Here is a 16,573-nt window from a genome sequence, read left to right as displayed (position 1 = left end):
TTCAATTTCAATTTACCAATTTTCAACAATTTAACAAAAATTGTCAAAAAACCACCTCCTCACTTCCAACATTTGAAAAATATTGGGGGAGGGGTTCAGGCCCTGCTTGATAGCCAGACATGCACTTTATTACTAGCCCCATTACAATCTTACTTAGCAGTGATGGAATGTCCTTGCAATCGCTCAGTGTTTCTATATAGAATGAGTTTATTTTCACATGTTAAATAAAGCTTTAACACTGTTTTCCATTTTATGCTGTAACAATGTGCTACACTTTGACTTGACATCTAAACATTGTGTCTCAAGCAAAGTATTTACAGCTGAGATGGATAGCAGTCTGGAGGTGCTTAATGGGGCCCTCTTAGCAACTTTCCATCTTTGCAGCACTCTCCCAAGGTAGGTAAACCACTTGAGTGAAAGCAGTCGAGGACCTTTTCCAATGCACTGGGCACACTGTGCTGTGGACACAGAGATTGGCTCTGTGGCACCCAGCTCTCCCATACAGAAACACACCGGCCCTCCAGGCTCTCCCATGATGCATGCTGTCCGTTTGACACAAAGCAGGGTGTTCTGGCTAACATTAACACACATAAACATTACAATTAATGAGCCTTTGTGACAGCACAAGCTAAATGCCGCCCACCCCGCCTTCTCGTTAACAAATTTCGAGCCATTTTTCACGTGATCGATTACATCCTGTCCCTCACCTTGAGAGGAACGCTGCAACTGCAATGCACGACGATAAACAAACCCAGCTGCTCTCCCCCTCCTCCCTCACACAAATACACACACACATACAGACACACAATCCTCAGCTACCATAGCCCTGCTTCCTCCCCAAATAGAGACTGTGTGGGGCCTTTTCTTCTTCTCAGTCACACTGAAGAAATGGAAACTGCCCATACTGTGGTCACTGAGAATAGCCAATAGCTTTTCATATGCAAAAAATAAAGGCTCTACATCATTACTACTGGTGCTCGAGCTCACATGCTGGCAGCAGATGATTCACGTAAAACAATCATATATCAGTAAAGCCACAAATTGCAATTGCGAGCTACATATTAGATTAGATTAAATTCAAGTTTAATGACCCGTCCGGTTGTTGCTGCATTGAAAGCGGAGGTAAGCTGCAATGGCGGAAATTAAACTTATCCAGAGAAAGTGCCTGTATGCCAGCGGGTTAACTGCATTTTATCATGAGCTGTTGCCCATAGCTGGGGTGATGCAGGCCAAATGCATCATTCCTGTCTTAGAACAACCAAATGGGAATCCTTCCAGTTGTTTTCCTTTTTTCCCCCCCAAACCGACCCCAGAGTGGGTTCAACAGGAACCCACTGCAGTTAATCAGGAAAGCATGTTGCCCTGAGTTCAGCCATCCTCCACAACTGGAGATTCTCTGCATCGCTCCACCCTTTATACTGGAGTGCTTATGTTCTCTCATTTTTTGGATAAAAATATTATGTTTAAAGAAGCTGTGAGGTCCAGGGCCTTACTGGCAGTGTGTTAACAATCAAACATCAGAAGCAGTGCTTGTGCATGCCAATGAAAGCACAAGCTTTCCTTTCATCACATGCAAACCACTTTTTTTAATTTGCATCAAAGCTGCTGTAATCAATATTTCTATTTTAAGAATAGATGGAATTGCTATGTATCATGTTAAAGGTGTGACTCATAATGAAGAACCCCAGAGAATTATTACCCAACTCTGCTGTCGGACTGTTGTCAGACAATATTAACAAGTAATTTAATAACACATATTGCTACCCGTTAACCGGGCAGTAATTCCCAGTCGGCTGCACTGTGGTGATGAAACCAACATAAATTCATGTTAAAGTGAAAACAGACACTAGCAGTGGCAGGGAGAGCAAAAGCAGAAGCAGGGGAACGGGGCTAGGCTACAAGCTAAGCTAAAGGCTACGCTGATCCCCATCCAACAAGATTGACAAGCCAAAACTGAGGGTCAACATCACAGTGAGGCACAAAGAACTGTTGCATTCTGATTCTGACCGAGACACGTTAGAACTGCAGTATTCCCAGTGCTGCTGTGGAACTAGCAGATATCTCAACACACCGTGCACGTAGGATACCTGATGCCACCAAGAAGGATGGGAGGCAGACTTTGTATGTATGTATGTAACAATGCTTGGTGCACGGACACAACTGTCACAGACATCGTAATTTCTTTATCTTGCATGGCAATATAATGATAATAAAAGATAATAGCTAACCCAAAGAAAGACAGCAACTGAAAATGTCTGCAAACTGGGGAGACATGAGGTCAGGAAGCTCCTTACTCACCGAGCATTATGACTGCTTTGTTTGGTTCTATATTTAAAACTCAAGCCAGCATAATGAATGGTCTTCGTTGCAGCTCTGTCGAGGGATCTCCATGGAAAAAGTCTTATTGACACTCTTTGGTAATTTGGAGTAGCTACTAATAGCTGCCAAAGAAAACAAAAGCACTATCCTCTTCCTGTTTTGGTTGCTCAATGGTTGATGCTCTTTCTTTGTGCTGTTCATCCACCCTTCATTTTCGCAGTAGCTCATACACAGTGGCAGACAGAACTGCATGGTAAAAGTGAGACGAATAGCAAATCAATCTGAATGCTGTGAATGGGTAGGATTACATGTTGGGTGCTGGTGTTTTAAGGTTTAAAAAAGCTCTGCGATGGAGTGCTGAAACAAAGACAAGAAGATGCAAACAAAGACAGGCAGCTTAACGTTGATGTACTCTTGACTTAACTCAAGCTTCCCTTTAACCTAAGGAGGCCCTTTAAATCCAAGTACCAGAGGCAGAGATGTGGGGATGACTGGAGCTATTCCCAGCCATCCAGTTCCCAGCCCCGTCAGCACCATGGGAAAGCCAGCCAAGTGAGCGTGGGTCAGGTCAACCTTGTCTCCTCGCCTGACTGTCAAAATAACAGTACCTTCCCCTCCGGCTTCCAGCACTGTCCGTCAGAGCTGGGCTGCTGAGAGCTGTGGCACAGAGGGGTGGAAAAGCAATTAAATCAAACATGGGTGAGTAGCTGCAGGACAAATGCCTCGTCAGCGTTTTTCAGCACAGCCAGTGAAAAGCTGGTGTTTTGTTGTTTTTTTTTTTTTCCTCAAGAAGGGGTATTGAAAGAAAGAGTATTGAAATTGAAAAAGAAAACCCTCCAAAGGAGAGCTAAGACATTTTGTGTCACCGGGTGACCAATGCAGGAGTTAGCTAAAGGGTTAAGAGAGACATTGGCCCAATTCAGAGCTTCTTTCTTCCCAAGTGATGGCCTAAAACTTGGGGTCAGACATATACTCCGACCCCTGACCCCCTGGTCCACGTCTCCTCGTAATTACCTTTGCGCATCAACCCCTTGGCCACCCCCACCCAAAGACAATGTAACAATTTGTCTTTTCAATTGTCTGTCAGTCACTCTCTCACAGGCCTTTTCAGTGGGCGTATATGGTTTCTTTTTCCATTTGTATTTATTTATTTATCTTGCTCGGAGAGGTGGGGGTTGTCTGGCCCCAGAAACAGGGAGTCTTTGTTTGGGGCTGGTTTCACATGGATATAACCCCCCCTCCTCCTCTGCTCCCCCTGCTTTCTATCCAGCTCCCCATAGTCAGACCCCATGGATTTGTTTGGGGGCTGATCTCAGGGTCATTGTACATTGCATTTCCATAACCATTCACCAATCAATGAGACTTTTCTCCTTCCCGTGGACCACTGAGGTGCTTTTCAACTGCTCCCTAGAAGGTGCATACAGTCTACTGTTACAACATGCTCAACATTGTCTGCAAGTTTACCTGCAACCACACAGCAAGTTACCCACACTCTCCAAAGTAACAAATAAATGTAAAATGCCTGCTTTGCAGAAACCTCAGGCAACAGAAGGTTTGTGTCATGGTCACAGTGTGGTGTGGGGTTTGGAGTCAGGTATGACCTACTTCTCTGTGCTCTGACTGATCAGCTGTAAAGAAACCTAATTTCCACCAAGCAGTCCGGTTCAGTTCAGTTTAGTTTGTTACACATTAGGACAGTCAAAACTTGTGGAATGTACCAATAGAACAACTCTATTCAATATGTTGTTTTTGCATTACACTTCTGTTGAGGTACCTAACACACTGATCAGATTCTAAAAGTTGAGCTATAAACACTGCAGTCCACTGATTGTTCAAGAGAGAATTGTCACTCTTGCTCGACAAGGACTCAGTGCACAAACCTGCAATTTTAAATATCCCGTTGATTGTGACAGAAACTCTTAACACTCCAGCCTGTTCTTTGTTCTGAAAATGTTGGCACACAAACCCCATTTTATGGATAGTATAGTATAAAAGTAAGTATAAAAGCATGTCAGGTGATGGCAACTTAGCCATCTACCTGGCAACTGATGAAGAACATAAGATACAGCTAAAAGCTAGCAAGTGGACCTTGATTTGGAATTATTTTGTCACACTATTATTTCCAAGAACAATTCTGAACATTTACTCTCAAGAATACAGTATGCATTATTTTAAAAGTTAAAATTGGAGTAGTGAACAAAGCAAGGTTCATTGTTTGAAACAATTAGACTGCTGGTGTGCAGTCATTGACCTTGCTGCAGTGCCCTTGAGCAGGAGGCTGCTGTTCTGTAGCTGACTTTGACCTCTGGCCTTCAGTACGTCAGAACACTGAAGGTGTTTCCCTTTTTTGGATGTATTTGTCTCAGGTTTTAATATAAAGGCTGTCCCTCTTAATACAACACTCACATGCCCATACATGAAGAGTAACACATTATTCCTCCTGTCCATACTGGCCATGCAGTGATCTTGCCGGGTGTGAATGTATTGTCACATGCTTGTATACTGGGACAAGGACAGTAGTCCAATTGAATGACCAGGTCGAGCTATAACCATACCTCAACTTAACTGTGCATGTAAACCTACTGAGTGTTTACTTGGGATGAACAGTAGTGATTCTTTCACCATATTGAAGATATCACAGCAGTCAAGAGTTCTAGGTATCACCGACTTAGAATTACAACTCGGTGGCTTATGTGTACCATTTTTAAAGCATTACCAGCCTGGAGCTTGTAGGTGTGTTTGCACTGAGCACGTTATTTACATGCAGTGATTGAACAGTTATTTTCTCATGTGGCCAATACACTGGTAAACAATGATGTGGCTAATTTGCAGAGAGATCGTCTCAGGCCCTGATCACACCAAGACGCATCACCAGAAACATGTCTTAGTATGATTGGGCCCTTATTCATGTCCTGGTAGCTCATTAAAGTTATATCATGGAGTATTGAGAAGTGGTTGATGACAACAATCCGCTTCTTTTATGTGGTTACATTATTTTGCTTCTGTTTCATAAGGGGTTGAAAACAAGTGTGATTGTCTCAAGGTTATCATTCCTGCATGTCAGAGGACGTTGAACCTTTCGCAACTTCTGCATACCATGCCGTTGGGCACTTTTTGTTTTTCGAGCAGTGGTAGGCAGCGCCAGCATGTTTTTTGAGGTTCAATTAACAACATATGGCATCCCGTCACGTCTCCAGTATTTGAATTCATATGTTTAAACTGTGTGTTACATGTAGAGTCCCATTAGCAAAGGATCACTTTCCCATCAGTATGGAGAGGAAGAGTGATTCAAACGACCAATTAGTCTCTCAATGTACAGACATGGCATGTGAGTATTGTATTAAGACAAATCCGAAACAAAGCTTTAAACCCTTTGACTCATCTCATTTAGCACAATTAAATTCAGTAATTTCTTTCTGTGTGTGTTTTCTACAGTTTCTCATGGTGAATTTTTACTGCACCATTGGTTTTTATTTAAGATTTAGTCATAAAATTTTATCCCTTTTGATTTTATCTTGGAGCAGTAAACATATTGGAAACATGACTACACCTCAGAATTACCAGTTTCAGTTTATTAGAGCCAACAGAACACTTGAGAACTACTTGAGAGAACTCTTAACATTACTAATGAATAAGAATAAAGCATATATTATCTCAAGATACAGAGGGGCTTCCTGAAGGGAGGTCTTTTATAACAATAGTCCTGATGTGAGTCCCCTCAGGCTTTTCCAGCACCTTATTGTTCAGCAATCACTGCATTGCATTACATGGAACGCACCATATCCCCCACAAAAGACTCAAGAGCTCCAAGGCGAGGTAATGAAAGCCAGAAGAGCGAGAAGATGATTCAATTTTGGACCATGTGATGTCACGCGGTTTTTGAGGGATAAACACGATCGGTCTTCTAGACAGCTTGGTTTGCGCAAGTCACTCATTCTGATTGTCTATCATGTTTCTTATGAAGCTCATAATTACGACAGTGTCGGGAGGGAGATCTGTACAAAGACTGCGGTTTGCTTTGATCAGTCTAATTTGCTCTCTCCAAGAGGGGTGAGAATTTTTGCAAGCAGTTGCAGTTGGTAAGAGTAGAAACAGAGCAGTGAGAAGTCCAAACGACACAATGCAATTAATCCCCTGTGGTATTTCAAATTGTGCAACAGGTATACATTTACTGTGCTGGCTACATGTTCTCAGTCCAACACGATGAATAACAGGAGTAAAGAATGAGTGGTTAGAGCATTGGGGTATTGAATGTAAACTATGGCAGCGTGAAGCTGCAATTCAACAAACAGAGCTGCTCTGATGGTCAAAATAATCCCATTAGTTGATTTACACCACAATTGCAGACCAAGAGACTATGGATAAAAATGGAGATTCACATTTGGGAACAAAAGCTAAAGCCATTTTGCTTACTCTGAGCAAGACAAAAACAAAATTTCCTGTAACTTTCTGTGCTCTAAATTAGCTATGCTAGCAGTGTGGCTCTTGGGATGGCAATGCCAGTTAATCCTTCACTCCTCCACTAGAGTCTGAAATATCTTCACAACTTTAGATTGTCTTGAAATTATGATCTTAAAAACTAATGACAGTCCCATCAGACTCAGCTGTACTTTCAATTGAGTGACAAATCGCAAATTTGAGCATGCTAACATGCCAAAATAAGATGGTGGACATGGTATATGTTAAAACTATTAGCATGTTAGCATCATCACTGGCAGCTATTTTAGATTAAGACAGTCTTGAGATGAAAATGCCTATCAGATTTAGCCACATTTTAGTCATTTTTATCCTTAATAGTTTTAGTTGACAACGACTTAAAAAAACTTTTAGTCATTACTACTACTACTAGTACTTTTAGTCCAGATGTTTTTTTTTTCTTTCTATTTAAACCAATCCAGTTATACTATTAGAGGTATTAGAAATTATAATAAAAGTGACAGGTTGTATAAAAAAATTCATTTAGACATAATTTTTTTTCTCTACAACTACAAATAATTTCCACACACTAACAAACTTGCATTTCACCGGCAGAGTTTTTGACAGGTTTAAGGAATGATCTGCAAGCATACACTTACAGATCATCATTTGGAAAACTTAAAATCTCTCTATGGTTTCAGAAACTTTGACACCACAAATAACTAACTTGAGACAAATAGGATTTGTCTTCAGGTTTATTGTAAAATCAACATATTGATCTCACTGTCAAGATGCAGAAAAACAGGTTTTATGTTAGCCTGAATTCTTTTTGAATCTGAAACATGTTTGTCTGAAGGTTTAAACTCATGTCCTCTCACAGAGTCTGAGATTAAATTAAACTTTCAGCTGTATGAGAAAACTGCGTTGAGTTCTGACTGTTAACTTACAGCTCAGCTATGCTCACAGATAACTGAGCCTCCTACCTGCTTGTCAAACAGCAATCAGACCATAAACCTTCTTCAGATAGGCCAGAACAGAGTGAAGTCTGGCAGGGATCGACAGTTGTGAAGACTGGCGCACGTTGGCTGCTTGCTCCGCTGCCGTTCACTGCCTAACAAGCAAAGCTAACTGCTAACAGCCATCGCTGCGACTAACAAACTCCACAATTCATCCACATCCACAGACAGCTGTTTGTTCACTGCTTAATTACAACTCACCCGCTGACGACTGATGCTGTTCCGGTGTAAGCGTTTTGCAGGCTGGTGAAACATCCTGGTGCTGACTATTTACTGATGTTTAAAGCCAGTAGGTGCTCTGATCTTATATCGCTCATGCGGCATCATCCAACAACCACCGACTTTCACCTGGGAGGGCTGTGTTCGCTTTTGGTAAGATTGTAAAGTCAAACCCTGTTCTTTTTTCCTAAACCCAATCACTTGCTTTTGTTGCCTAAACCCAACCACGTGTGTGTGTGTTGGCTAAATGTAACCACGTTTGTTGTTGAAGGACAAAAACGTCAATTTGCAGTGTTGTACCGACATAGTGCGTTTATTTTCAAAGAGACCTATGCAAACTGTACATTTCCTGTGAAAACAGAAGTGCATTTTGAAAACAGACAATGCATGTAACAGGCTGAAGTTGACACGGCGTAACAGAACATTAACACACCCAGGGTACCTTGCACGTCATGACAAAGTTGGAGTGAGAATGTGCTGGCAGAGTCCCTTTCCATGGTGTCTCACACAGGTGTAAACAAGGCTTTAGGGCCATTGCATGATTCTTGCGCCAGCTCCTGTAAACTTCTGCATTATGCAATTGCAGCCGGCGCGCAGATCTTCAAAAACACACAGATAATCAGAAAACTAACACATTTATAAAGACAAGAAGAATAAGGAGGCAAGTAGAGAACGATACACATGCTGTACAATGGCAACATACAGTCACTTTAAAAGCTTGATCATAAAAGTTGCCTGCCTTCTTTTCCTACATTGGCATTACTGTAGATTTGTCCACACTGCAGTGTCAAAGATATGTCAACTCCCGCACGAACAAGCGCATGCATAGTAATTGTTGCAGACAGTGCATACACACCCATCAGAGATGCTGTACGGGTCTTCTCACGGACCATACTCAAAAATTTAGTCGTGTCCCTCTCAGCACTGTCAAAAGTCTCCATGATCAGTAAAGGCTCTATTACAGCAGCCTAACCATAAAGAACTAGCACAGACAAAGACTGATTGATCAAACACTTTCTGTCCCCCAAAATCCCTCAAAGACTACAGTGACAGCCAGCTGGTGAACAACATGCATGGAGCCTACATTCTGTGGATGTATGGAAGCAAATAACTAGTCAGATGGTCTTTGTTTGCACATAGAAAGCAAACAAGCTTTAGTTTATGTGCAAGACTGAGGCAAAGCCTTTTCAATCTTATCTAGTTTTTCTGGATAAATGTGACATCTAAGTTGCCCACATTTTTCTACAAACGAGAGGTGTCTTTGTACAAAGAACATTACATCCATCACACATTCAGTACATACAGGGGCATGCAAAAGTTTGGGCACCCCTGGTCAAAATTTCATCTACTGTGAACGGTTAATTAGGTAGAAGATAAACTGATCTCCAAAAGTTATGGAGTTAAAGATGGAACACACTTTTCAACATTTTTTCATGAAAGAACACCTGTCTAACTGTTAAACACGGACGTGGATCGATCATGCTTTGTGCTTGTATTGCAGCCAGTGGCACAGGGAACATTTCACAGGTAGAGGGAAGAATGGATTCAGTTAAATTCCAGCAACTTCTGGAAGCAAACATCACAGCATCTGTAAAAAAGCTGAAGATGAAGAGAGGATGCCATTTACAACACACCTCGAAATCTACAATGGACTATCTCAAGAGGAGGAGGCTGAATGTTTTGCCATGGCCCTCACAGTCCCCTGACCTAAACATCATTAAAAATCTGTGGATGGACCTCAAAGGAGCAGTGCATGCAAGACGGCCCAAGAATCTCACAGAGCCAGAAGCCTTTGCAGGAAGAATGGACAAAACTCTGACTCTTAGCTGGTTACAAAAAGCATTCAGAAGCTGTGATATTTGCCAAAGGGCACTAGTAAGCACTGACCATGCGGGGTGCCCAAACGTTTGCTTCAGGTCCTTTTCCTTTTTTTTATTTTTTATTTTTTTTTCATAAAAGACTGAAATAAAAAAAGTAATACTGCTCAAACTATTGAAGAAATGTTTCATCTTTATAGGGCCATCTTCTACTTTTTTAGCTATTTACAGTAAATGAAATTTTGACCAGGGGTGCCCAAACTTTTGCATGCCACTGCACACTGATGTCAGGTATATAGAAGTAGAAGGCCTGCTAAAAAACAGAGAGAGAATAGTAATGCTAGACTGATACAATAAAAGATATGGAGGTTCGTATTGCCAAAACACTATTTTTATGACTGCCTAATTAAGGCTCTTGCTTTGCCTCCAGTTTACTAAACACACAAAGGAACTCCCACACTTCTGTTAGTGACAGTCTGCAAAATGTGCCATCGTCTTACCTGCTGCAGGGAATGGCTGTGCATTCTAAATGAAAGTGAAAGAGACAGTACAAACAAGACATTTGTGTTGCGGATCAAACATTTAATGGGAAAACACAGCTTTTGATTAAGGATATGTTTTTCATAGTGGAATTAGTTTTAGCACAAAGTCTGCTTTGTTTAATGGGAGGGTAAGCATGTTGCCATAGGCGACAGCATTTATGTACAACATCTGTGTGTATCTAACCAATCAGGACCACATGGTCTCTTCCTTGAGATACACTGCCAAGCTTCTCATTTCTGCCTTCTCTTTTCAGCTAATTGCAGTAATACTTCCGCAGAAAGATGAGTTCTGTCCTGCAGTACATTTGTGTAACTTCAAATGCAATAGTTAATGTAAGCATGTGATCAGAGCAAAAATTCTCTTTTTCAGTTTAGTTGAATTATTAAAGGTCCGTTAAGCAATATAGCTGCATAGTTTATTTCTAAAGCAGTAGAAAATTAACCAAATAAAAACTCTACAGTTTAAGTCTGCAGGTGGAAAGTACAAGCATTTTAGGCTGCTGAAACATGTAACGGACGGCACACATTTAGATAATCAATCAATAAAAAGAAAATCTTTACTTAAGGTCCACTTACTTGCTTTTTTGGAGCTTCAGCCATATCTATCGGCCTTCCTCATGGCAGTGTTAATTTTGACAGCTATTTTAGATTTTGTCTTAACCTTGAGATGAAAATGTTTATTAGTTTTAGTCACATTCATTTTTAGCCTTCATAATTTTAGTCGACGAAAAGTCATGACATTTTAGCTATAGACTTAGTCATTTATGAGCACACACTAACTGATCATCATTTGAGAAGCTCAACATCTTTCTATTTATGCTCTCAAAAACTTTGACACCACAAATAACTTATCTGAGACAACCAGGATTTGTATCCAGGTTCATTGTAAACTCTGACTCACGACCTCATCTCACTGTTGAGAAGCAGAAAAATAACTTCTGCAACATGTTTGTCTGAAGGTTTAAACTCATGTCCACTCGCAGACTCTAAAATTAAATTAAACTTGCAGCTATAACAGAAAATTGTGTTGAATTCTGACTGTTAACTTACAGCTCAACTACACTCACATATAACTGAGCCCTCTACCTGCCTGTCAAACAGCATCAACTCATAATCCTTCCTGAGACAGTCCAGATTTGAGATCAACTGTGAGGTCCAGCAGCTGGTGGCTGCTTGCTCTGCTGCCGTTCAGCGGCTAACGAGCGGAGCTAGCTGCTAACAGCCACCACTGCAATAAACAAACTCCACAAATCCATTCAATAGCTCCACCATCCACAGTCAGACACATGGCTGACTATTGACTGCTGAATTACAGCTCACAACTCACACCAACGGCTGACACTGCTCTGGTGTGAGTGTTTTTGTTGACTAGTGCAACATCCTCACAAAGAGTATTTACTGAAGTTTGCCAGTCTGTCACTTATGCGGAATTTGAAGATAATTAGAAGCACGGCTGTTCTCAGCTTTCAGTGTTCGATTGTCCACTTCTAACATTTTCATCTCCTCTCATCAACGGAAATGATTTTGTCTTAGTTTTTATAATCAAGATCTACTTTTAGTTTGTCATTGTCTCATTTTTGTCATGAAAGGAAATTTTCTTCATAGTTTTCGTCAACAAAATTAACACTGACTTAGGGGAAGGCATTAGCCCAATAATTGAGGAATTCAGGTAAAGAAAGCGATTTCATGCTCATCTAAAACACTGACATGATTGTAAATATAAGTTGTTTAGCTATTTCCACTAATAGCATGCATGACATGAAATTTCGATATTGCTTTGGTTTGTTCTTTTTTGTTTGTTATTGTTTTTTGGCTTATGAAAAACTGTGAAGGTATCCAAAATCATTCCTCAGATCTAATCAAAATTTATCAAAATAATTTTAACACTAATTACAAGGAAAATAGGAATTTTCTTGAAAGAAAAACCTCCATTTGAACCCAAGTAATCATTCAGTGATTTTTCTGATAAAGTTTAATTTTGTGGTTCTGTAATTTCCTAATCATTTTCATAGGAGGTATCCTGGAAATAGCTGTCATTTAGCACTAAGTATTGGGGAAACTGGAATATCCTTGAAATAACAGCTCTATTCAAACCAAAAAAATTGTTCATGCACAATACCAGAAAAGCTTTATTTTACTCCTAGAAATAAAGACAGGTTAAAAAAAAAAAAAGATTAAACTTTTTTTTTAATCTTTAAAAACATAAGGAAGACACTGCCTGAGCAATGTGCACGTTTGTGAGAGTAAAAAAAATCCAAGTAATAAGTATTTTTCCTGAAAACTGCATGATCACAACCTTGAATTGATTTATGAACACTGCCAACTTTAAATCAGTGCATTGGAAACAGGGTTTTATTCTGACAGTTTGCACAGTATGGTTCTTCATTTAGCAGATTGTGAAATCCATAGCTAACAGTTTCAGATCCTTGTTCTATAGTTTTAACCACTTCACTATTTGTTCTTATACACAACAATAGTCAAACGGGCAAAAAACAGACTTGAAATGTCTTTTTTAGTGAGAACATTTTGGCCGCAGCTTTTGTGAAGGAAGGTTTTGGTCATTGGAACTGTGAAGGAATGCCCAGCTGCAAAGATTCCTGCTTGTTAAGTTGGACATTTGGGTACATAGGTCTTAAGTGAGCAGCAGAGTTATGTGGGTTATAAGCACTCTCACACACAACACTATAAAACTGTCTCGATTTAACGGGATGATTAATGCCTCTCAGACTGCTGAATGAAATATGAGGTAATCTGACTCCCGGATCCCAGTCAAAACATGCCCAACATGAGGGCAACCCACATCCTGCTTTTGCCATTCTGTATTGCTTTTTGCACCACAAATTAAGATCTGCATTTTCTGACAACAGAAACAAACTGTATATTATTAATTTGAAGTGCAAAGGTTGTGTGTTTCAGCACACAATATGCCATGTGGATTCTGTCTTAGATCATTTGTATTTCTTCAGGGCTCAGTGAAACAGAGTGGCCAAGAAGGAGGGGAACTTTGGTACCTACAGGAAACAGTGACTTAACCAAGGGACTTAACAACACCAAACTGATAAAATACACCCTAAACAGGATATTAAACAGCTAATAAACATTTAGAGGCATGTATATGTTTCCCTTTAAATCCTTCCCAGGCATCTTGAGGAAAGTGATTGTTTAAATTTCCACGGTCTGTTGAATGCGTGCTGTCGACCACAAGTGATGCCAGTGAGTCACATGGAGGTGAGGTAATAACGTCATGTCATTAGACTGGTAATTTGGGGTGGCATGCGGGACTCCTGAGGGGTACACATAAACCGTGTGTGACTGAGGCATTCATGCATAAAACAAAGCAAATTTCTCAATTCTTTAATTAATACGCAGCTTTGAGGAATATCCCGGCTCTTTTTACTTAATGTTAAAAGCCTAAATTATAAGATTAAATCATTAACCCGGAGTTAATTTGCCTGTTGTCTATGGTGGTTAGTGCGGTTGTTTATAAATGCCACTGACTGAATAATTATGTGGGCAGGTGCTGAGATTTCTGGCTTTCATTTAGCAGCCGGATTTGGAACAAAAAGTCCACACTCGCTGGAATTTCAACACACTCCTCCACATACTGACATTTTCAGCTGCTTAGCAGGAGAGGCTGATTACAGAGGACGAATAATGATTTAAACATCTATAAATAAATAAATACAGGAATAAATGAATATAAATGCTATCAGTATATATAAATGATAAATGCTGAGGTAAACAGGACAAGAAAAATTATTAACTGTAAAACACAGATTATTTCTTCATTTATTTATCTGCAGGAGTAAATAAATAAAAACTTCCATTCATTTCTAAAATGAAAAAGTAAACACAGAAATAAATAATAATTAATTGCATAATACAAATTATCTTTGCATTTATGTATTTATTTATTCATTGCAGGAATAAACTAACAAACATGTCACTAATACATACAATGATAACTGCCTACATAAACGTGGACATTAATAAGAATTAAATGCATAAAACAATTTATTTATTTATTTATTAATGTGTCTATAAAAGATAGATTCTACAAACTTCAATCTAAATGAGAGAAATACATAAATAAATTCAAAGACAAAATGTCAAACTACAGAGATAAATAAATGTAAATGTACATAAATGTAAACAATAAGTTACCAACATGTCTTTATGTATGCATTATATTATTTATTCTGTGTTGATTCAGGCATTTGTTCTTCTATTTATTAATAGCCAGATTTATTTGGTTAAATCTGTGTTGGTTTCAGCATTCCATTATTTATTGATTACCATATGTATTTAGTTTCCTCTGTGTTTTAACATTTTTATTTTTATCTGTTACGCATTTTTTCTTTCTTTTTTTCCTTTCTGAGTGATGCAGTAATTCGTGGTTAATAAATCTTGTTCTCAAAGCAAAGAAATTAAAATAATAATCTCAGTTCTAATATCTCACCCTGAAAATGTGGCTCAGTAACATGCCAACATCTGCCAGGTCTATCCAAAGTGCCGCGGTTCCTGCAGGCTGCCAATAGAGGTCACTAAAAGGCACAGATTTCTTGGTACCTCTTTTTAACGTGTAGTAAAATACCTTGGATAAATGGGCACGCTGGCTGCTGTCAGAAACAGCTCAGCACTATTGAGCTGCTGCTATTTCTCCTTGGCTGTCAGTGCATGTTCACAGGGAGGCAGTTTGGAGCTTTGGGGCCAGAGAGTACATTAAGGGATATAAGGATTTCAAATAGCAGCACAAGAAACAGCTATAACTTTCTATCAAGGACGTGAATGCATTCCTCTTGTAGATCCTTAGCTGTTAGTCAATTGGCTATAAATCTCAGTTTAAAAGGAACCAGCTTGTGTCTGGATATGAACTCCTGTATGTACGAATCTCCAGCCAGAGCATGAAAGGCCTCACAGTGGTGTGGATTGTTTCAAAATGAGAAATGGGACTCGGGACCCCTCCTCAAGCAAGGCGGGGGTATGGCCACACTGATACAATTGCTGATACGATACCAATACCACAACGTAAAACGACTCCATTACAAGAAAAAGTCCTGCATTCAAAATTGTTCAATTCAGTATAATAGCTAAAAGCCCCCTCCACACAAAAATGTGTCCTGGATGAGTTTTTACACAAGAAGGCCATTTTCACATTCATCTGCTGAAGAAGCAGTGTTTCCTATTTCAAAACCAGTTTGTAAACCATTGTGGTGAAAACAGTTTATATAAGTATGAAATACTGAGAAAACACTTTTCAATGAAGTGGAAGATGAAGATCATGTTTGTTTGTAAAATGAATCATATTTGTATATTCACAGATACTGGATTTTTCAGTGATGGAGGAGGAGTGCATGTAGCTGAAGAAGTTGAACCTTTTGTGCAAAAACCATATCAGACACAAATGAATAGTCCAAAGAGTAGAATATTTTTAAATGTTTGTCTTTGTATGTAAAAGTACAGCAGTACTATCAGCATGATTTACTTAAAATGAATCCTGGCATGTTATTCATTACTCATTATCGTCATTATTATTGATGGATTAGCATTTAGCATTTTAATTTTGTAGCTGGTCTTCAGGAAGCTACTTGAATTTATAAAGATTTTGTTAGTTCAAACTTTAGAGCTGTGTCATATTTTATATTTAAAATGAAATGGAGTGAAAGTATAAAGTCCTTAAGCACAAGTACCTCAGAATTGTACTTAAGTATAGTTCTGAAATACATACTAATTTACATTCCACCAGTGATAGATAAACTGTGTCAAGAAGTGATTTGACCTTTAACACAGTCTGGAGTTTGGACATGGGGTGCTCCGCATGAAAATGGCGTTGCAAAAATTCCCTTTTTTTTTACTTTGGTGCTTCATCTGCTCTTTGGAGTGAGTTGTTCTGTTTAATTTGTCTCTACCTTTGGCAATGAATGCTCAAGGCTTGAGTCAAGACGTGAGCAATTATGGTTAAACACAGGCACTTTTGGCAAAGTCATCAAAACTAAAAATTACCAGAAAAACATAAAAATGTAATTGAGCGGATTTTCCTTCACAGGCTGAGGTTAACCTCGATCCTTAATGTTGGCACATGGTGTTTGTGGCAGCCAATTTCATTCCACTTTGTATGAGAGTGCATGTTTCCTTGCATTGCCCAGTGGAAAATCAGAATCAGAATCAGAATCAGAATCAGAAATACTTTATTGATCCCCGAGGGGAAATTATTTATGTTACAGGTGCTCCTTGCAAGAGAGGA

This window comes from Epinephelus moara, chromosome 8 (genome assembly GCF_006386435.1).
Source record: "Epinephelus moara isolate mb chromosome 8, YSFRI_EMoa_1.0, whole genome shotgun sequence".
NCBI lineage: Eukaryota > Metazoa > Chordata > Actinopteri > Perciformes > Serranidae > Epinephelus > Epinephelus moara.
Note: the sequence above shows the minus strand (reverse complement) of the source record.